Source organism: Aedes albopictus, chromosome 3 (genome assembly GCF_035046485.1).
Source record: "Aedes albopictus strain Foshan chromosome 3, AalbF5, whole genome shotgun sequence".
NCBI classification, from domain to species: domain Eukaryota; kingdom Metazoa; phylum Arthropoda; class Insecta; order Diptera; family Culicidae; genus Aedes; species Aedes albopictus.
This window is the reverse complement of record NC_085138.1, coordinates 96,963,418-96,987,140: the sequence shown is the minus strand read 5'-3', so window position 1 is coordinate 96,987,140 and position 23,723 is coordinate 96,963,418. Positions and strand designations below refer to the sequence as shown.

General features: G+C 42.0%; 1 long non-coding RNA gene across 1 annotated transcript; it reads left to right on the top strand.

Moving 5' to 3' along the window:
• Positions 1–187: 187 nt before the first annotated feature.
• On the top strand, positions 188–22,907 carry LOC115267160 (uncharacterized). Its single transcript, XR_009998912.1, has 2 exons — positions 188–743; positions 21,894–22,907. It is a non-coding gene; the product is annotated as an uncharacterized LOC115267160 (long non-coding RNA).
• Positions 22,908–23,723: the final 816 nt, after the last annotated feature.

Genomic DNA, 23,723 nt, shown 5'->3' with positions numbered 1-23,723 from the left:
ACTGACACGCGGCGAGCAATACACACACGAACCATTGCACAAGTTGAAAACAACTACACACATTCACCCATGCTACTACGTTGCGAAGCTTTCGGTTTGTTTACACACGCAACTTGAATGGAGTCACCTGGTCTTCTGATGGCGCCTTCACCTTTGGCTGTGTAGGTAAATCACTGGAGTGTAGCTGTTTTTTGTGTACGCATTGGCGTAGCGGTCGCAGTCGGCCGTTCGGATTCGACACTCGGTTCCCGATTTATGTATCGTTTCACAGCGAGCATCGATCGAGACGCTGCAAAAGCTCGCCGCGAAAGTTTTTCATTCAGTTTTCTTCCAACCGTCGTCGACGTTCGTTCGCTCGTTCGTTTGAGACTTCTCTGCTGCGATTCGGTCGACCCGAGTGTGTTTCCTTCTGCGTGATCGAGGAACCCGCGCGAATTCGATTGTGTTTTGTGTGGGGACAAGTACCTAGTGTCACTTGTTTGGTGATATTTTTGGATGATTGTCAGCGATAGTGATACTGATTGATCAAAATCAAAGTGACAGTGTCGAACGTGGCCGATGTGTGGTGACAAATTTATTTCCAGCGAATAATTTTGATCACAGTGCGCTTTTTGGAATCAAACTTCTATGCCTACACTGTTCTGTAGGCAGTTGCGTAGAAGCAAAACAAGTCAGTGTGTGAGATAAACAGCTTTTCGGTGTTGAAGAAGAACAAACACTGAAACCGGAGTTTGATTACGCAGGTGAATATCGAGTTTGAGCGGTATAAAATCAGGGAAATAACGTTCAGAAAAAATGGTATTCAAACGGCAGAATTTCTGAGGAGGAATCTCATTGCAAATGACAGCTGTTTGTTTCTCAGATTTCTGACGTGTGTTGTGTTGTGGTGCATTTAGAGGTGGTTGACATACATAACGAAAGCAAAATTGTTGTACACATTCACGCGAACATGGAGATTGTGATGTGCGGCAACGATGATGATGATCATCATCATCACATACTCGTCGGTCGTTTCGAAGCTGAGTGTGCTTATGCTTTTGAATGGATGGTGGAGATAGCATGAGTGTAATCGAATGGATAGTGTAGATGGCTGAATTATTATTTTTCTTTTGAAATCGACTCGGTCGGTGCGAAGTTAGTCTGCCGCGTAAAGTGCATGTGTGAGTGGATGGATAAGAAGAATGTATAGAAGATGCACAAGCGCTGCGACAGATGATTGATCTTGAACATTGATCAGTTCGAGTGAATAGTGAAAGCTTATGCAATTGAATTCCTGTTCGGTGAAAATATTAACGATTTCAGATATTTAATGGAGTTCTGAACGGAGTATGGGAACGGGTAGTATCGATAACATGGCTTCATGGCACAGGATCATTTTCAGGAAATTTTGTACAAAGAGTAATAGCTGCAATGTTTCAAACGGACAGGAAATGTGCTGTTGTAGGGTTCTAATAACGTTTGAATTGTTATCTATTTGACTTTGTATCTTGAAGAATGTTGGAATATTTGATAATGTTGTTATAAAATAATGATTGGATGATTTACTTTGGTGTTCCGATGCATGTGCTCGTTGTTGGGGGCAACTAGAATAAAACGGTCAGAGTAGCCCAGAACGATCTAGCAAGGGAAGATTCACTGAGACGTGGTGACATAAAGAAGTGTCAGAGCGCAAATAATTCAAAAATTAAAGGAATTCGATATGGACCAGTAGGTCTGTGCCAAAAGGGAGAAAATAAAAAAAAATAAAGGAATTCCAACCATCACATCAGGCATTGGAAAATAGTCGCCATAATTTTCTTTTTCATGCAACGCACAATATTGCCCGTTTCATTGAAGTATCAGTTTTAGCAATGATATTTCCAAGCCATCTAAGATAGAGAAAATTGACCCGCAGTCTATAATCCCATTACGCGCGTCTCAAACACGTCAAAATATTAAATATTTGGCCATTTCTTGTTACAGTTTTGCATCTTTCTTAAGCATTTTCAAATAGTCGAACACAATGCCCAACTCGGATTCCGAAGCCGGTAGTTTGGAAGTAGGTGATGAAAATGAAATCAAGAACAAAGTAATGGATCAATGAAGGAAACTTTTACACGCGGTGAAGTAAACAGATGCGCCATCCAGTGGCGATTCCCTAACCTCAATTCTACCTGTTCAACGAATGTAAATTATTGAATTTTCTCAACAAATTGGCTTGTAATTTGTGGAAAATGACGAGAATAGCCGTTTCCGTCCATTTTCACTTTGGTTCTGATCCTGAATCCTCCGTAATTGCAAGTTTTAGGGTCGTTGAACAGGTAAAAAGTGAGGTTACGAGACGTATATGGACATTAACATTGTGACAGCAGTAAAGTTATGTCAAACTTACGGTCGGCTACGGTGGCGCTATCTTTTTATTTCATAGAGGCCGTTTTAGTTACTTTAGTGATCCATTGAATACGATGCGATTTCAACTGACACCGTTTACTTGGAATCAGAAGACGGTGACGCTTGTAAAGCTGCATCCAAGGAAGTGTGGTTTAAAAAACGCTCTTTATTATCTGTAATTCTTTCCAGTTGAAGACATTTCATGTCAACTTCCATGTAGAGAACGAAATAGACAACGGTGGAAAGCTCCTGTTTTCAGGTATTGTGTACCTGAAAATTTTCGAAAATCGTTCGATCGTTGTGAGGAAGTTGCTTTTGCATATGATGAAATAGATGACGTTATGCGGAAATAGGAAGCAATCAGTGAAGTACTAGATTGAAAGTAGTGAGCTGGATTTTTGTATGGTGAGATGATCAGTTCTCCATTTCTGTAATGAAATGGTACAAACAGCGTGGGTTATATGATTTCTTGACTAGTTTGATGCTATTTGAGCAAAAGTTTGGGTAACTGTGTTGTTGTATTATTTATTTCTTGCAACTTCAACAACACGATATCCAAACTTTTGCTCAAACAGCATCAAATTAGTCAAGAAATCATATAACCCACACTGTTTGCACCATTTCATTGCAGAAATGGAGAACTGATCATCTCACCATACAAAAATTCAGCTCACTACTTTCAATCTAGTACTTCACTGATTGCGTCCTATTGTGGAACTATTGTACACAATTATTCTTCATGGAAATTTTACGCGGTGTTCCTCTTGAGACTTCAGAGTTGCTGAAGGAGTTATTCCTGGGGTTTCTACTAAAGTTTCACCAAGGGTTTCTGAAGGAGTTTCACGAATTTACTGCAAGAGTTTCTCAAGAGTTTTCTTAATTTTTTTCCTGTGATATCTTCAAACATTTTTTTTGGCTTTCTTCGAGATGTTCATTCTGGTCTCCTACAGGAATTTCTTAAAAGTTTTCGCGAGGTTTACATTGAAGTTTTACCTGAGATTTCTCTCGGATTATCTCCTGAAACTTCTCTCAGAAGATTCCTTCCGATGTTAGTCATGTGATGTCTCTCAGAGTTTTTCTTGATTTACCCTGGACTTTCTCTTAAGATTTTTTTCCTGAAAGCAGCTACGGACGCGAGGAAAACATCGGTAAAAATCCCGACATAAACTATTGGATAGCTATCCCGGAAAACCACCTAAAAAGACGCGGACACTGGCTTCAGCCGCCGGCTGTACCAATTGAATGAAATTGAACACAGAGTAGCTACGGATAAGAAGCCATTCTCGTGAAAGATTTCATCGCTCGGAGCGGGAATCAAACCCTCAACCATCTGGACCGCATGGCTACGAGGCTCAACCAATGACATTCTTAAGGACAGACTTGTTAGGATCCCAAAATGGCCGCCACAATGGCCGACTTTGGCACCTAGGGTAAAAAATATAATTTGGACATGTATATAATTTGGACATGCACGGCGATGTATGCTTTGTTCCGGAGAGCTAATAAAAGAAGATACTTCTCAATATCGATTATTGGATCAAATAGACCCTATTTTGATGACTTAAGGGGCTATTAGACTGTTTGTCATTATGCCAAATATTTGCCATTGAAGTCCGACATTTATCCAAGGTTGCTATGATTCACGTTGTGTCGGTCATTTGTTGGGCTTGTTTGGCCAAATATTTGTCACGTCTAATGGGACCTTTACGTTGAAAATATGCTTAACAATTAAGAATTTACTTCAAAATTATCGAAAATGTAAATTATTTCTCTAAAACCCCTCAAATGCACAGGTATGCAAGACGACATACACTTCATAGTCACATACAATATTCACCTCAAAATGGTTAAATTAATAATTGTAAGAAAGTTAAAAGCCTTTTTGCAATGAAAAATGTTCAATAAAGAATTAGGTAGCCAATCTCTTAACATTTATCTAGAACGCTTAAAATAGGAGGTGTCCAAAATACATTGCATGGTTTCTACTGTTAACACTAGGAGCACCGAGATCAAAAAAGTTACGTGGAGCACCGGGATCGAAAATTTGTTGTAACTAAATTTTTAATTGCCTATATCTCAGCAATGGCTCAACCGATTTTCAAAAAATTTTTATCAATCTCATGTCCGAATCTTAAAATTTCAGATGCTTGAACAGAAATTGTTCTAGGGGTGTTCAAATTCCCTCTAGAACAGTGCAACCGATACAAATTTTGTTTCGTCATGCTTATCTGGCTGTAAACGTTCCAAATATTTCAGAAAACATCATAAATCTGAGGTGTTCAAATGAAAATAGTAGAAGATAACTGGACGCATATCGTTAATCTAACAGAAACATATTTTGAACATCCCTAGCGCTCCCGGCACAGTGGCTAGTTGCAATTAAATTTTCAATTGACTATATCTCAGCAACGGCTCAACCGATTTTCAAAATTCTTTTACCAATCTCTTCTCCGAATCCTAAAGTTTCAGATAATTGAACAGAAATTATTCTAGGGGTGTTCAAATTTCCTCTAGAACAGTGCAACCGATATATTTTTTTAAAATGTTTACCTAATTGGAAGCGGTCTGAAAATTACTGTACGCATAATGGATGTGTGTGGTATAGTATAAGATAAAATATTTTGAACATCCCTAGCGCTCCCGGCACGATAATCGAAAATTTGTTGAAACTAAATTTTAAATCAGTTATATCTCAGCGATGGCTTAACCGATTTTCAAAATTATTTTCCTTACATGTTGTCCTAATCTTCTAGTTTCAGATAATTGAATAAAACATATTCTAGGGGTGGTCCAATTGTTTCCATATCAGTGCAGAAGATACGATATTTTTCAGCCATTTTTTCTTCATTGAGGACGTTCAAAATATTTCCTTGAACTTCATAAACCTACATTATTCAAACAAGAATAGTATAAGATCTATCTGGATACATGCAGTAAACCTCAATTAAAAAGATGTTGAACATCCCTAGTGCCCCTTGAATTGTGACCGAAGCTTGACTGTAACTAAATTTTCAATCGCTTATATCTCAGCGATGGCTCAACCGAATTTCAAAATTATTTTACCAATCTCTTGTACGAATCTTCAAATTACAAAAGTTTGAATAAAAAACCCTTCTAGGGGTGTTCAAATTGCCTCTTGAACAGTTCAACTTTTTTCAAAATATTTATATCATTTTAAAAGTTCTAAATATTTCGGCAAACATCATAAATCTTTGTGATTCTAATGAGAATAGCATAAGATCACTTGATACATATTGTGAACTACATAGTAAATTGAACATCCCTAGCAATACTGGCATTGTGATCGAAATTCGGCTGTAACTATATTTCCAAAGGGGTAAATGTATGCGATGACTTGACCGATTTGCGGTGTTCAAATGAAAATGGTAGAAGTAACTGGATCCATATCGTTTATCTAACAGAAACATATTTTGAACATCCCTAGCGCTCCCGGCACAGTGGCTAGTTGCTATTAAATTTTCAATTGACTATATCTCAGTAATGGCTCAACCGATTTTCAAAATTCTTTTACCAATCTCTTGTCCGAATCCTAAAGTTTCCGATAATTGAACAGAAATTATTATAGGGGTGTTCAAATTTTCTCTAGATCAGTGCAACCGATACACTTTTTTTCGACATGTTTATCTGTTTGGAAACGTTCCAAATATTTTAGTAAACATCATAAATCTGAGGTGTTCAAATAAAAATAGTATAAGATAACGATACATATCGTTAATCTAACTGAAAAATATTTTGAACATCCCTAGCGCTCCCGGCACAGTGATTAGTTGCAATTGAATTTTCAATTGGTTATATCTCAGCGATGGCTCAACCGATTTTCAAAATTATTTTACCAATCTCTTGTTCGAATATTCAAGTTTCAAACAAATGAACAATAATCATTCTAGGGATGTTCAAATTTCTCTAGAACAGTGCAATCGATATAATTTGTTCGACATGTTTACCTAATTGTAAACGATACAAGCGCTTCCGTAGACATGATTAATTTGTATGGTTAAAATGGGAATCGTATTCAATAAAATATTTTGAACATCCCTAGCGCTCCAGGCACGATGGTCGAAAATTAGTTGAAGCTTCATTTTAAATCAGCTATATTTCTGCGATTGCTTAACCGATTTTCAATTATTTTTTTACTAATATGTTGTCCTAATCTTCTAGTTTCAGATAAATGAATGAAAAATAATCTAGGGCTGGTCAAATTTTCTCCATACCAGTTAACCTCACATGGCTACGTGCTAGGATGCTACGTGGATACTTGATTTCAATTGTTTCAGTTACAGTTGCCACCACGTGTGTCCAGCCACGTGCAGTACTATAAGCAGCTGTGTATAATGTTGTCTTGGTTCTGGAAATTGAGTTCTACACCATTTATCATCAAAATCTAATGCAAATATTACATGAATCACGCCGATTTATGACGTTTCCATCTAGAACATATACAATGTAGTAAAAAAGGGCGAAAAATATTGCAACGGCTGTCCTTTTGTGTAGGAAATTTGAACAACCTTCCACTATATAGAATTTTATACAATTCTCTTATGAATCACCTAGATGTATGATGTTCACGGAAATATTTAAAACTTTTACAATGAAATTTTTAAAACTGTGCTGGAAAAAAAAATTCAACACCACTAGAATAAGTTTTGTTCAATGGTTCCAAACATGAAGTTTCAGACAAGAGATTAGTAAAAGAATTTTGAAAATCGGGCGAGCCATCGCTGAGATGAAGCCAATTAAAAATCATAGTGCCGGGAAGGCTGGGGATGTTCAAAACCTGTTTCTGTGAGTCTAACTACATGTTTCTGGCATTTTTATACTTTTCTCATTTGAAGCCAGCAAATTGATGATGTTTGCGGATTTTTTTCATAACGCTTACAATGAAGTGAAAATGACTGAAAAAATGTGTGTCGGTTGCACTGTTCTGAAGGAAGTTTGAACACCCCTAGAACGTATTTTGTTCATTTGTTTGAAGTTCGAAGACTTGAACAACATATTAGCAAAATAACTTTGAAAATCAGTTGTGCTATTGCTGCGATATTGCAGATTGAAAATTTAGTCATCGTTATAGGAGCGCTAGGGATGTCCCAATATTTTTTTCTGTGACAGTTTCAGAACGTTTACAATTAGGTAAACATGTCGGAAAAAAATTGTATCGGTTATCTGGTTCAGGGGAAATTTTAACATCTGTAGAACGATTTTTGTTCAATTGTCTGAAACTTGAAGATTCGATAAGTAAAAGAATATAAAAAACCAGTTGAGTTATTTTGCGAGATATAGTCAATTGAAAATTTATTTATAGTTTAATTTCAATCACCGAGTGTGTTTTTATGTGATTCACAATATGTATCCTTTTATGTTATACTGTTCTAATAAGAATCTCGCAGATTTCTCATGCTTGTGAAAATATTTAGAACGTTCACAATGAAGTAAACAAGTCGAAAAAAATACACCGGATGCAGAGCTCTTGAGGAAATTTGAACACAAAACAAAATTCTGACTAGAGATTAGTCAAATAATATGGCAAATCGGTCAAGTCATCGCTGACATATAGCCCATTGAAAATATAGTTACAGCCGAATTTCGATCACAATGCCGGTAGTGCTAGGGATGTTCAATTTACTATGTAGTTCACAATATGTATCAAGTGATCTTATGCTATTCTCATTAGAATCACGAAGATTTATGATGTTTGCCGAAATATTTAGAACTTTTACAATGATATAAATATTTTGAAACAAGTTGAACTGTTCAAAAGGCAATTTGAACACCCCTAGAAGGGTTTTTTTTTTCAAACTTCTGTAATTTGAAGATTCGTACAAGAGATTGGTAAAATAATTTTGAAAATCGGTTGAGCAATCGCTGAGATATATGCGATTGAAAATTTAATTACAGTCAAGCTTCGGTCATAATTCAAGGTGCACCAGGGATGTACAACATTTTTTAATTGAGGTTTACTGCATGTATCCAGATAGATCTTATACTATTCCCGTTTGAATAATGTAGGTTTATGCTGTTCAAGGAAATATTTTGAACGTCCTCAATGAAGAAAAAATGGCTGAAAAATATCGTATCTTCTGCACTGATATGGAAACAATTGGACCACCCCTAGAATATTTTTTATTCAATTATCTGAAACTAGAAGATTAGGACAACATGTAAGGAAAATAATTTTGAAAATCGGTTAAGCCATCGCTGAGATATAGCTGATTTAAAATTTAGTTTCAACAAACTTTCGATCATCGTGCTGGGAGCACTAGGAATGTTCAAAATATTTTATCTTATACTGTACCCCACACATCCATTATGCGTACAGTAATTTTCAGACCCCTTCCTATTAGGTAAACATTTTGAAAAAAAAAATTATATCGGTTGCACTGTTCTAGAGGAAATTTGAACACCCCTAGAAAAATTTCTGTTCAATTATCTGAAACTTTAGGATTCGGAGAAGAGATTGGTAAGGGAATTTTGAAAATCGGTTGAGCCGTTGCTGAGATATAGTCAATTGAAAATTTAATTGCAACTAGCCACTGTGCCGGGAGCACTAGGGATGTTCAAAATATTTTATCTTATACTATACCACACTCATCCATTATGCGTACAGTAATTTTCAGACCGCTTCCAATTAGGAAAACATTTAAATATATATATATCGGTTGCACGGTTCTAGAGGAAATTTGAACACCCCTAAAATAATTTCTGTTCAATTATCAGAAACTTTAGGATTCGGAGAAGAGATTGGTAAGGGAATTTTGAAAATCGGTTGAGCCGTTGCTGAGATATAGTCAATTGAAAATTTAATTACAACTAGCTACTGCCGAGAGCGCTAGGGATGTCAAAATATTTTTCGATGATATTTACGATATGCATCCAGCTATTTTATACTATATTCATGTGAACCACGCAGATTTATGATGTTTACTGAAATATTTTGCACGTTTACAATTAAATAAGCATGTCGAAAAAAATTTGTATCGGTTGCACTGTTCTAGAGGAAATTTGAGCACCCCTAGAATAATTTCTGTTCAATCATCTGAAATTTTAGGATTCGGACATGAGATTGATAAAAAAATTTTGAAAATCGGTTGAGCCATTGCTGAGATATAGGCAATTAAAAATTTAGTTACAACAAATTTTTGATCTTGGGGCCGGGAGTGTTAATATATTTTGGTCACCTGACGAACTACATGGGGATGCTGTGCGATTGCATACTTGGAGGCGTATTCTGTGGGTCTGGCGATATTTCCTCGATTTTAACAAAAAATGTAATAGTTATTAAAATAGATGCCTGTTAAGCGGATAAATATGATTATTTGTAAGAAAATATTTGTTAATTTATGCTACTTCCATGATTTAGAAGTATTCATGGCTAAACATTGAGATAATTGTCCTGTCCAAATTATACATACCTGAGGGTGTCCAAAATGCAATTCATACAGGCGATCGGAAATTGTGATTTTCTCAGTTTAAAATGCTTTCGTTAAGGTTTTTGTCACCAGGAACGCAAAGTACAATCATATTATAAGTGTATTGGTAACTTTGCAAAATAATCAACTGCTTTCTAAGGAAGCTAGGGGACGATTTTTTCAACGTTGTCCTCAGCCTGTCCAGAATACATGAATTACCCTATTCACGATTTCGAGCGCACAAATCTTCGTAAACAAAACCAGCGCACCTGATCTTCTTATTTTAAGCTCATTAAAAGTGAGCAAGACGAGAATAATGAAATGCACTGTTGTTTGAAGCTTGCTTCGTGAGATTTGTGCGTTTGAAGTTCTGTTGAAGCGGGATTTCAAGACGTTTGTCCTTAAAGCAACTTTGAAAAGATTTGGATGGATCTTCAGGAGAAATCCAGCGAGATTCTCTGGAAGTATATCGGAAAACCTCTGCAAGAAATATCGGGACGTACTCAAACAGTATTTTCGGCAGTTTTGTTCTCTTCGTCATGGGGTGTTTTTTGAAACCTCATCAACACTCAGAGTTGGCAACAAATCCTTCCCAACCATCATGCAGTATCCAGTTTGTAGGGTCTAGCTCGAATCCACAGTAAGATTCAATAAACCACGATCAGATTATTTACAGAAAACACCTAATTCTTCAATTACTTGCGCTCTGCAACAACGCCTTTATGTCACCATGTCTCAGCGAATTCTCCCTTCCTCGATGGTTCCCGACTACTACGACCGTTTCTTCTCGTTGTCCCTAGCAACGAACACATGTCTCGGAGCACCGAAGCAAATCACCGAAGCTACTCATTTTTTTTATAATAACATTATCAATTTCCTACACAGTTGATAGAAGCTGCACTTATGGTTTTCTTGAATTCGCGTTGGAACAAATCCCTTGCCTCTTCGAGAAGCAACACCAGACGTTTATTGTACTTAAAACTGAATCTTTTTTTGCACGGGTCTAATTTCTGCTATAACTTAGTCAATGTTTAGCGATCCTCATGAAATTTTGTACAACTGTCGGCACGATTAGTGCTACCCTTCTTCTTCTTCTTCTTCTTCTTCTTCTTCTTGGCGTAACGTCCTCACTGGGACAAAGCCTGCTTCTCAGCTTAGTGTTCTATGAGCACTTCCACAGTTATTAACTGAGAGCTTCATCTGCCAATGACCATTTTGCATGTGTATATCGTGTGGCAGGCACGAATATACTCTATGCCCAAGGAAGTCAAGGAAATTTCCTTCACGAAAAGATCCTGGACCGACCGGGAATCGAACCCGTCACCCTCAGCATGGTCATGCTGAATACCCGTGCGTTTACCGCCTCGGCTATATGGGCCCTCTATTAGTGCTTTTAGTGCTACCCGTGTACAGAAAATCAAGTTAATTGGTTCAACATTGACTGAGTTGGGCTGCAAAACGGTGAGTCGATAAGGAGAGCGTCCAATATAGCTCTGGTCCTCACAAGTTCCTACCTCATGCTTCCACGGGTCAAACGATGACAAAGACCGCCAGCTAAGAGTTGTGTGCTTAGCTGGTAGCGCAGCCTGGGCACTGTTGTCCTTCTGACTTCAGCTAGATTAAGGAGGTACGATCCGAGTGTCTGTTCACCAAGGAGGTGCGGCTCAAACAGCGTCTGTTCTGGCATCCAGCGGCTGAGTAAGAAACGCTGCACCACGCCCAGCTAGATCCAAGGTGGTAGCCCCATCAGCGTGGTCGTCCCAGTGTTGGTTGGGACGTTTAACAGAACTGGCACGATGGCCCTCCGGCGAGACAGGAGTGTTGGCGTAGGCCCAATAAGCCACCCGTAAAAATCCCCGTTGCGAATACCATAGGAGAAAATACCACTCGATACAATCGGCAAAGACCCACGCGACGAAATAAGGACTACGATTGGAAACTTGGAACATGGAATTGCAAGTCACTAGGTTTCGCAGGATGTGACAGGATAATCTACGACGAACTACATCCCCGCAACTTCGACATCGTGGCGTTGCAGGAACTTTGTTGGACTGGACAGAAAGTGTGGAAAAGCGGGCATCGAGCGGCTACCTTCTACCAAAGCTGTGGCACCACCAATGAACTGGGAACAGGATTTATAGTGTTGGGCAAGATGCGACAACGTGTGATCGGGTGGCAGCCGATCAACGCAAGGATGTGCATGTTGAGAGTTAAGGGCCGTTTCTTCAACTACAGCATCATCAACGTCCACTGCCCACACGAAGGGAGACCCGATGACGAGAAAGAAGCGTTCTACGCGCAGTTAGAGCAAACATACGATGGTTGCTCGCCGCGTGACGTGAAAATCGTTGTCGGCGACATGAACGCGCAGGTAGGAAGGGAGGAAATGTACAGACCGGTAATCGGGCGAAACAGCCTGCACGCCGTATCGAATGATAACGGCCAGCGATGCGTAAACTTTGCAGCCTCCCGTGGTATGGTAGTCCGAAGCACCTTCTTCCCCCGCAAAGATATCCACAAAGCCACCTGGAGATCACCCGACCAACAAACAGAAAACCAAATCGACCACGTTCTAATCGACGGTAAATTCTTCTCGGATATAACCAACGTCCGCACATACCGCAGTGCGAATATAGATTCGGATCACTACTTAGTCGCTGTATGCATGCGCTCAAAACTTTCGACAGTTATCACCACGCGTCGAAGTCGAACGCCGCGGCTCAACATCGAGCAACTTCGTAACGTAGAAGTGGCTCAAGACTACGCGCAGCAGTTAGCAGTGGCCCTACCAACGGAAGAGCAGCTTGGCGCAGCTACACTTGAAGATGGCTGGAGGGACATCCGATCCGCCATAGGCAGTACCTCGGCTACAGCACTAGGCTTCGCGACTCCGAATCACAGAAACGACTGGTACGACGGCGAATGTGAACAGTTGAAAAACGAGAAGAATGCAGCATGGGCGAGAATGCTGCAACACCGTACGAGAGCGAATGAGGCACGTTACAAACAGGCGCGGAACAGGCAGAACTCAGTCTTCCGGATGAAGAAGCGCCAGCAGGAAGAACGAGATCGCGAAGCGATGGAAGAGCTGTACCGCGCTAAGGACACACGAAAGTTCTACGAGAAGCTGAACCGCTCGCGCAGAGGCTTTGTGCCACAAGCCGACATGTGCCGAGATAATCACGGGAATATTCTCACGAGCGAGCGTGAGGTGGTCGAGAGGTGGCGGCAGCATTACGATGAGCACCTCAATGGCGACGTTGCAAGTACCGAAGGTGGCGTGGTAACAGATCTAGGAGTATGTGCACAGGACGAAAGACTTCCGGCCCCTGACCTTCAAGAGATTGAGGAGGAGGTTGGCCGGTTGAAAAACAACAAAGCCGCTGGAGCAGATCAGCTACCAAGCGAGCTTCTAAAATACGGTGGAGAAGCACTGGTAAGAGCACTACACTGGGTCATTACCAAGATTTGGGAGGAGGAAGTATTACCGGAGGAATGGATGGAAGGTATCGTGTGTCCCATCTACAAAAAGGGCGACAAGTTGGATTGCGGAAACTACCGCGCGATCACACTACTGAGCGCTGCCTACAAGATACTCTCCCAAATTTTATGCCGCCGTCTATCACCGATTGCAAGAGAGTTCGTGGGGCAATATCAGGCTGGATTCATGGGTGAACGCGCTACAACGGACCAGATGTTCGCCATCCGCCAGGTGTTGCAGAAATGCCGCGAATACAACGTGCCCACACATCACTTGTTCATCGATTTCAAATCGGCGTATGATACAATCGATCGAGAACAGCTATGGCAGATTATGCACGAATACGGATTCCCGGATAAACTGATACGGTTGATCAAGGCGACGATGGATCGAGTGATGTGCGTAGTTCGAGTATCAGGGACACTCTCGAGTCCCTTCGAATCTCGCAGAGGGTTACGGCAAGGTGATGGTCTTTCGTGCTTGCTGTTCAACATTGCTTTGGAGGGTGTAATAAGAAGAGCGGGGATAAACACGAGTGGGATGATTTTCACGAAGTCCGTTCAGCTGCTTGGTTTCGCCGATGATATTGATATTATTGCTCGTAAATTTGAGAAGATGGCGGAAACGTACATCCGACTAAAGAGTGAAGCCAGGCGAATCGGATTAGTCATTAATGTGTCGAAGACAAAGTACATGATGGCAAAGGGCTCCAGGGAGGAATCACCGCGCCCGCCACCCCGAATTCATATCGACGGTGATGAAATCGAGGCGGTTGAAGAATTCGTGTACTTGGGCTCACTGGTGACCGACGACAACGACACCAGCAGAGAAATTCAGAGGCGCATTGTGGCAGGAAATCGTGCCTACTTTGGACTCCGCAGAACTCTACGATCGAATAAAGTTCGCCGTAACACGAAGTTAACCATCTACAAAACGTTGATTAGACCGGTCGTCCTCTATGGGCACGAAACATGGACCCTACGTGCAGAGGACCAACGCGCCCTTGGAGTTTTCGAACGGAAGGTGTTGCGTACCATCTACGGCGGAGTGCAGATGGAAGACGGGACTTGGAGAAGGCGAATGAACCACGAGCTGCATCAGCTGCTGGGAGAACCAACCATCGTACATACACATACATTTATTTGTTCAACATCATTAAGACAAGACATAATCAACAATAGTACGCCACAATACTCGGTTTGTGGCTGCCGCTCTCCATCCTCGGTCGCGCCCAATGCTCGCCAAGTCACGCTCCACCTGGTCCGCCCATCGTGCTCTCTGCGCTCCACGCCTTCTTGTGCCAACCGGATCCGTTGCAAACACCAGCTTTGCAGGGTTGTTGTCCGGCATTCTTGCAACATGCCCTGCCCAACGTATCCTTCCGGCTTTGGCCACCTTCTGGATGCTGGGTTCGCCGTAAAGTGCAGCGAGCTCGTGGTTCATTCTTCTCCGCCACACACCGTTCTCCTGCACACCGCCGAAGATCGTTCTTAGCACGCGTCGCTCGAAAACTCCGAGTGCTTGTAGGTCCTCCTCGAGCATGGTCCATGTCTCGTGCCCGTAGAGGATCACCGGTCTTATTAGCGTTTTGTACATGGTGCATTTGGTGCGTGGGTGAATCTTTTTCGACCGCAGTTTCTTCTGGAGCCCGTAGTAGGCCCGACTTCCGCTGATGATGCGCCTCCGAATTTCTCGGCTCACGTTGTTGTCAGCCGTCAGTAAGGATCCGAGGTAGACGAATTCCTCCACCACCTCGAAAGTATCCCCGTCTATCGTAACATTACTACCCAGACGGATCCGGTCGTTTTCGGTTCCGCCTACCAGCATGTACTTTGTTTTTGAGGCATTCACCACCAGTCCGACCTTTGCTGCTTCGCGTTTCAGGCGGGTGTACAGCTCTGCCACCGTTCCAAATGTTCTAGCGATAATGTCCATGTCGTCCGCAAAGCACACAAATTGACCGGATTTTGTGAAAATCGTTCCCCGGCTGTTGAGCCCGGCTCGTCGCATCACACCTTCCAGCGCGATGTTGAAGAGTAGACATGAGAGTCCGTCACCTTGTCGCAGTCCCCGGCGAGATACGAATGAACTGGATAGTTCACCCGAAACCTTTACGCAGTTTTGCACACCGTCCATCGTTGCTTTAGTCAGTCTAGTCAGCTTCCCAGGAAAGCCGTTTTCGTCCATGATTCTCCATAGCTCTGCGCGGTCGATACTATCGTATGCCGCTTTGAAGTCGATGAACAGGTGGTGCGTTGGGACCTGGTATTCACGGCATTTCTGGAGGATTTGCCGTACGGTAAAGATCTGGTCCGTTGTCGACCGGCCGTCGATGAAGCCGGCTTGATAACTTCCCACGAACTCATTTGTTTTAGGTGACAGACGACGGAAGATGATCTGGGATAGCACTTTGTAGGCAGCATTCAAAATAGTGATCGCCCTGAAGTTCTCACATTCCAAATGGTCGCCTTTCTTGTGAATGGGGCAGATTACCCCTTCCTTCCACTCCTCCGGTAGCTGTTCGGTTTCCCAGATCCTGACTATCAGCCGATGCAGACAGGTGGCCAACTTTTCTGGGCCCATCTTGATGAGTTCAGCTGCGATACCATCCTTACCAGCTGCTTTGTTGGTTTTGAGCTGGTGAATGGCATCCTTAACTTCCCTCAGCGTGGGAGTTGGTTCATTTCCGTCCTCCGCTGCACTGGCGTCGTCGTTCCTTCCGTTGCCGTGGGCTCCCGTGCCTACGATCTCCACGCCGTTCAGGTGCTGATCGAAGTGCTGCTTCCACCTTTCGATCACCTCACGTCCGTCCGTCAAGAGGCCTCCGTCTTTATCCCTGCATATTTCGGCTCGCGGCACGAAGCCGTTGCGGGATGCGTTGAGCTTCTGATAGAACTTCCGTGTTTCTTGGGAACGGCACAGCAGTTCCATTTCTTCACACTCCGCTTCTTCCAGGCGGCGCTTTTTCTCCCGAAAGAGGCGGGTCTGCTGTTTCCGCTTCTGTTTGTAACGTTCCACGTTCTGTCGAGTCCCTTGCTGCAGCATTACCGCCCTCGCTGCGTTCTTCTCCTCCAAAACCGTTCTGCACTCTTCGTCGAACCATTCGTTCCGTCGATTCCGTTCCACGTACCCGATGGTGCTCTCGGCTGCGTCGTTGATGGCTGCTTTCACTGTACTCCAGCAGTCCTCTAGAGGGGCCTCATCGAGCTCGCCCTCGTCTGGCAACGCGGCTTCGAGGTTCTGCGCGTATGCTGAGGCGACATCCGGTTGTTTCAGTCGCTCTAGGTTGTACCGTGGCGGTCGCCGGTACCGTACATTGTTGATGACGGAGAGTTTTGGGCGCAGTTTGACCATCACCAGATAGTGGTCGGAGTCGATGTTGGCGCCACGATAGGTCCTGACGTCGATAATGTCGGAGAAGTGCCGTCCGTCAATCAGAACGTGGTCGATTTGAGATTCCGTCTGCTGTGGTGATCTCCAGGTGTAACGATAAGGGAGGCTGTGTTGGAAAAAGGTGCTACGTATGGCCATATTTTTGGAGGCGGCGAAATCAATGAGTCGTAGGCCGTTTTCGTTCGTTTGCTGGTGGGCGCTGAACTTACCAATCGTCGGTCTGAATTCCTCCTCCTGGCCTACCTGAGCGTTCAAATCTCCTATGATGATCTTGACGTCGTGGCTTGGGCAGCGATCGTACTCGCGTTCGAGCTGCGCGTAAAATGCGTCCTTGTCATCATCAGTACTTCCGGAGTGTGGGCTGTGCACGTTTATTATGCTGAAGTTGAAGAATCGGCCCTTGATCCTAAACCTGCACATTCTTTCGTCGATCGGCCACCAACCGATCACGCGCCTCTGCATATCACCCATCACGATGAAAGCTGTTCCCAGCTCGCGTGTGTTGCCGCAGCTCTGGTAGATGGTATGATTACCTCTAAACGTTCGCACCATGGATCCTGTCCAACACACCTCCTGCAGCGCTACGATGCCGAACCCGCGGTCCTTCAGTAGATCGGCGAGTATGCGGGTGCTCCCAATGAAGTTGAGAGATCGGCAGTTCCACGTACCGAGTTTCCAATCGCAAGTCCTTTTTGTTCGCTGGGGTCGTTGCCGTTGGTCTCGGTTCGTATTATTCTGTTGCTGATTTTCCGTTACAATGGTTTTTTACGGCTGGCTCGTAGGGCCTGACACCAACCCCCTACTTTCCGGAGGACCATAGTGCACAGTTGAGCTTAGAGTCCTTCCCTGGCACTCGGACGTAGATCAGCCGCCCCTAACATGGGGATCAGACGCTGTTGTGAGCCGCTCCTCCTGGAGAACAGACGCTCAGGTTTGCCGAAGCAAACCCCCCCTTCCCTGTCAGCCTACGACCAAAGTTCCCACCGGGGTTGGTTACCCGATCTTCCCTAAGGTTGCTCATAGTTTCCGGCCGGTACCGCGTGGAGGTAGGGATAGGAGTTGCTGGGCAGAGGCTAGTGGATCACAATGGGATCTGAATTGCGCAGCATACCCAGCCTTTACCGTGCCAACCAACCATCGTCCATACCGCGAAAATCGGGAGGCTACGGTGGGCGGGTCACGTCATCAGGATGTCGGATAGCAACCCGACTAAAATGGTTCTCGAGAGTCATCCGACCGGTACAAGAAGACGTGGAGCGCAGCGAGCTAGGTGGGTCGACCAAGTGGAGGACGATCTGCGGACCCTACGCAGAGTGCGGAACTGGAGACAAACAGCCATGGACCGAGTGGAATGGAGGCGGCTACTATGTACAGCAGAGGCCACCCCGGCCTTAGCCTGACCGCAATGCAAAAAAAACATTGACTGAGTTATAGCAAAAAAACGACCCATGCAAAAAAAAAAAAAGAAATCGGGTGTACTGTCGTTTAGCTTACGTTTAATCCTCTGTAGCAATAGAATCTGGGACCATTTGGGCAGGGGGGCCTATTGTGGGCACTTGATGCTATAACTCAGTCAATTTTTAACCGATTCACTTGATTTTTCGAACACGATCAGATACGTACAGTATCTAGCTATGAGTTCAATCGGATTGAAATCGACTAAGTTATAACAACAAATGCCCAAAATAGGTCCCCTTGACGAAATAGTCTCAGAACCTAGCGGTAGGATGTGTGGTACTCCTCCAGTTTACGTCTCGTCTCGTAATGATAATTCCAAAAGCTCGGACTACTTATCGATAAGTGATTAACGGAGTTAATTTCATGAGAATTATTATTTTTCTGAATTATAATAAAAAAAATATCAAAAACCTCCTAATGCCTGAAATGGCTACACTCTGGGTGAAAAGCATAAAAAAACAAGGAAATTTTTTTGACTACTGACTCTGCGATTGTTTCAAATTGAAACTTTCAATGGCGATTATATTTGATATTCGAAGTAGGTTTTTTTTCGATTCGTAAAACAACTATTACACGCAGACGAGTACAATTCATCAACACAAAGATGAGTGCCGAAGTGATTTCCCATTTGATTTTGAAAGTTCGGCACTGATGCCGGGAACTGGCGCTGGACTAGGTGCAGTAAACTCGTTCAAAATCAGCTTCCCGGCAGAAAATCCTTACAACATTCACTGTTAACAACAAGTTCACACAATAAGGTATCTGATTCAGATGGAAGAAGTAGACGAAAATGGTCGTTTCGTTGTGAATTTAGGTAATGTATAATTTTGTTTACCTGTAGTGCCGGGAATGGGGTCAAAAACCCTTTAAAATCTTTCTTTCTACTTCTACTTCTCATGTATTTATGTACTGTACATCCATATCTCCATAGCCATCGCAAAAATCAGACAAGGGTTAAAAAAGTCGTTATTTTTTCCAACTTCACAGCACTGTGCCAATCTGCCATATTACGCCTTCTAGTTTTGCAAATCAGCGAACTGTACCGTATCCTCTTCATAGTAATCACCATCTAGAACTTCAACATGCGCCTGGCATCCACGCACCAACGTGAACCGTCTGGCACCCAGCCATTTAAAAAAAATTGCGACATCGTCACACCATAGACTAATTTCAAGACCTCGATGTACCAAAGAAAACGATCAAATTTTCGGTGACCAGTCCGGTACCCAATAAATATTAATAACCGTGTATTTTTTTCCGTGTAAATTGCCTTTTGTGTAAATTTTATTTAGCGTGTTACACTGATCTGACAGCTCTGGCAGTAAGGGACTAAACATAAATTACGTAAAGTGAGTACCGGGGATTGTTCACAATCTGCGAACTTGACTGCGGAAAAAATTGCGACCATGACGCCGCTGGTCACACTGCGTCACACTGGAAAAGTACTATCCAACTAACAATCACTCATTTAACAGGCACCACTATGACGAATTAATTCAGCATAATGTTGAATAACATTTGAATTATTTTCACGTACAACCTATGTTCGGGTTTTGTTCACACAAATTTGGAGAAGTTATAAAGCATCATGTTGTGAACCAACTTATTTTTTTGTTGTTCAAAGCGCTTAACTAATGTACAGGAAAGTTGTTGTTAAGCTTTGGCAAAAATGACTGAAAATAAATAAAATGCAAAAATGTTGAACTCTCACGAGAGTAATTGTTTGCTCTCATGTTGAGAACACCTATTATGAAATAAGCTTCACATATAGAATTACCTAAATCCGGATAAGAATTAGATTGTTCAGCAGTGGTGAATTAGCACAACACGTGGTAATCAACTGAACAACGCCTTATACTTCAACAGCTGTTCAGCCCAAAACACGTGTTTTCCATCCTGATTTCGCTGTCAGCATTTTTATCGCACGGTGAGAAAACTTGTATCGAATGCGGCCAAAAAGAGTTGGTCCTTATTGAAGATATTGCTTCCAGACGAACTAATTGCGATATGAATATGTTTTTATTTTTATTATTAAATATCGATCTTTAAAAATGTATGACAATATGTGGTGCAGTATGGTCTTGGACATGGTGCATTCACAGCATCTGTTCAGGTAATCTACTCATGCTCAGTCGAAGATCCGGTAAGCATTTTTTTTATTTCTGCTTTTGTCATGGAATCTTGATATTATGTTCAATAAATAGTGCATAAGGTAACGAGCCTACTCGAGACACTTTAGCATAAGGATGTTTAGGGATACTTGAAATTTGTCGATTTCTGAATGCTGTTTGATTATCTAGGTGACTGTGGGAACAATATTCAGCACTGAAATGTCAAATGCATCGATCCAAGCGTCTCGAACAATCGAACTGCTGCGGAAGATAAAAAATATAATAATCAAGGTACAAGATATCTTGTTACAGCCTAATAATAATAAATAAATGCCTCATTTTTACGTTTATTACGTCTCTTGGCACTCAATGTTAAACTACATAATTCTATTCTGTTTTATTTTATATGATTCGTTTAAAATATTGGTTCTTTAATAACTTGGTTGTCTAAACAGTTTTAGCCATGATTTATCCCATAATCCGAACAAAGTTCCGAGTCAAACTATGACGGGCTGAAGGCGTTTATTTGACAAGTGAAAAGCACATTGTTCAGGAGCATATGCTTATCGATACATCAGCTTAATAAGATGCAGACAAATGTTTTGTTAAACTCTTTTGTTAAAGAATCAATGCTTGTCGAATAAATTTCTTGTTAAACTTTTGAATAGTGTTTAAATTTATCATTGTTGATACCGATGAGGAAAGTCGAACATTGATTATTTTCTTAATTGAAAAATCATTTAAGCAGTTATGTGTTGAGTATAGTTTTAGTTCAGCTATCATTACCATTATTAAGCAACAATTCAGCAAGCCTGCTTGTTTGTGACTTGCAATTGTTAGTTGGGTACTACTTGCGGTGCTCTAATTGGCGGGAAATTTTGTATGCGTAAGTTTGTGAGACCGGGGAAGGTTGTTAGCATAGTATGGGACAACTCCCATCTCTGGAAAGGAGGGCTCCCCATACAAATGAAACCGAAATGAGCAGAGAGTGTTTAACACACTCGCAACCAAACCAATATAGAGTGCGGTGGTGCAATGAGCTCAATAAGTGTTATAAAAGTAATTGAAGCGGCAATACAATGCTTGCCGGGCCAGCTATATTCTGACGTAGCAGGCGCCATTGTCGCCTAAAAACACTTACCAACACTTACCTACTGAAGATGCCTGTTAGCCTTATGAGTTTCTTGTGTGTGTGTAGCTGATCTGGCGATACTGAAGTTGCATCTACGGGCAGTCCATCAAGCTGCATTCATACATATATCCTGTGGCAAGCATGGACATTAATCACACTTTAAAAAATCAAGGAATGATGCCTTCAAAATATGCTAAAAAATCCACAGAAAACTTGAAAAAAAAACATGAAACGAGCTCACCAAATCAACTGGAAGTAGTTTTTTATTTTGCCTTCATGTTCAGCAAATAATGTTGGCCGAAATTGCAAAATGTTGATACAATTTACAAAAATAAAATAAAAAATATGAAAACGGACCACAGAACTTCGGCGTGATCAAGGGTATGATGCCAGAGACAGCAAAAATAATCGAATTCCGAAAGTTAAATTGATGCTTGGAAAACTTAGAATGAACCTAATAGAACCTATTACAAACTTATATGATCTAACAGAACGTTTTCTAATTCGTGAATTTTCTCCCGCAGGTCATTTCCAGAACACTTTGGACATACGCCTACTGCCCAACAATTAGCCCGAAAAAAAACAACAGTTCCCATAAAATCCGAGAAAAATCTGATCGTTAAGTAAGGTGAACGACTGACTGCGCGAGTGTCCAACCCGATCAGTTGAAATTCGAAACCGATACCAAATTTGGACGCAGCCGAAGGAAATTCCAGTTCCAGTATTTGGGGTCCACTGCGGTCGAAAAATCGCGAGAAGGAAAGGAAACATTAACCGCCAGAGTACCTATATAAAAAAAAGTTTATTACTATTGCCTTTGCCCATGGTTTTTGCGCGCGGTGTGTTTCTCTCTGGTCTGGTTTGGTTGTCGCCCAAAGGCGTGTGATTAAAAAGTAATCTGCGGAATCGGAACCAGTCTTTGGGTACCTAGTGGCGACCAGGTTGCTCGGTTGTTCGCAAAAATAAAAATCCGATTTAGTGTCTCCTCCGCCCGGTGAGAGTTGTGGAGTGACAGAGGGGCTAAAGAGCACGTTCGCGCGCACGCACGACGAAGAAAAGAATAATCATAGAGTGCTGCCGCACTGCGTGTGTCCCGCATCAAGAAGAAAGAAGTGGATCACAGCAATCCGCACAGTCGGTGAAGTGAGTGTTTTGTAATTGTTGTTCTTTTTTTTTGTGAAGGTTGAATTTCGACGTTTATGCCATTTGGGTGCGCCCATCAGGTTTGGCGCAGTCAGTGTGTGATTTTCGGGTGTTCCGACGTTCCGACGACCGACCGACCGACCGACTACTTTGATCGAAAGTGGAAACTGCGCCAAGTTGCAACTGCTCTGGAGGAACGAGTTTTGTGTGCCGCACCGCACGGTTTGGATTTTAGTGTTGTTTTTCGTGATTGTGTGCTGAGCTTGCTTCTGGAACCAAGCAGTTCAGGTGTTTGGGATTTTCGAGCCAAGGAATTGCTGCAGCTGTAGTGCTTGCTATCCGGAGAAAGACGTTTCTGCGCGCTGTAATGACAGTGCAACTCGTTTAGTACAGGTGAGTGTGAAACTTTTTTCCTCGGTCGAACTTACGATGCGGATAGTGCATTAATTTGAAAGGAACCTGTTTTGGAACTGGCTTCAAAATAAGGTCGTAAATAGGGTGTTTTATGGTTGAACCCTGTAACTATTTGAAAGTAGATCAGTGTGCTGCTTGACTTTGTCTTTGTGATAATCCTTTTCTCGAGGAAAAAAAATAGCAAGTTTATAGAGGAATCCCTGGAATAATCTTTGAAGGTATCTGTATGGAAGAATCCCTAGACATCTCTAAGAAATCTCAAGAAGAATTTCCGGAGAAATTCTTGATAAAATCCCAGGTGAAACTTCTGGAGGATTTCCTGAAAGAATTTCTGGGAAAATTTTCCGAGGAGTTACAGGACCAACCCCTACAGGAATTTCTGACGGAATCTTATAAGTGATTTGTACAGAAAGCACTAGAGGAGTTGCCGAATAAATGCCATGATTTCTGAAACAATTTCTTTTTCAATCTCAAAATGAATACTCAAGGCCTTAGAGGAATACTTCGATTAATTCCTGAAGTAATTTCTAGAAGAATCATTGAAAGAATTCCTTTTAAATTCTCTGAAGAAATCTATGCTAGGATTTCAGAAATTTCTGAAGAAGGAGGAGGAGTTCCCGCAGAAATGACTTGAGGAATTCTAGCATGAATTCATGCAAAAAATTAGAAGAAATCCTTCAAAAATCACAAGAGAAATATCTCAAGCAATGCCTAGAGATATCCCTGTAGGATTGACAAGAGGAAATTCTGGAGGAACAGCAAGAGAAAACTTCCGGAAATCCATATAGATCTCAATA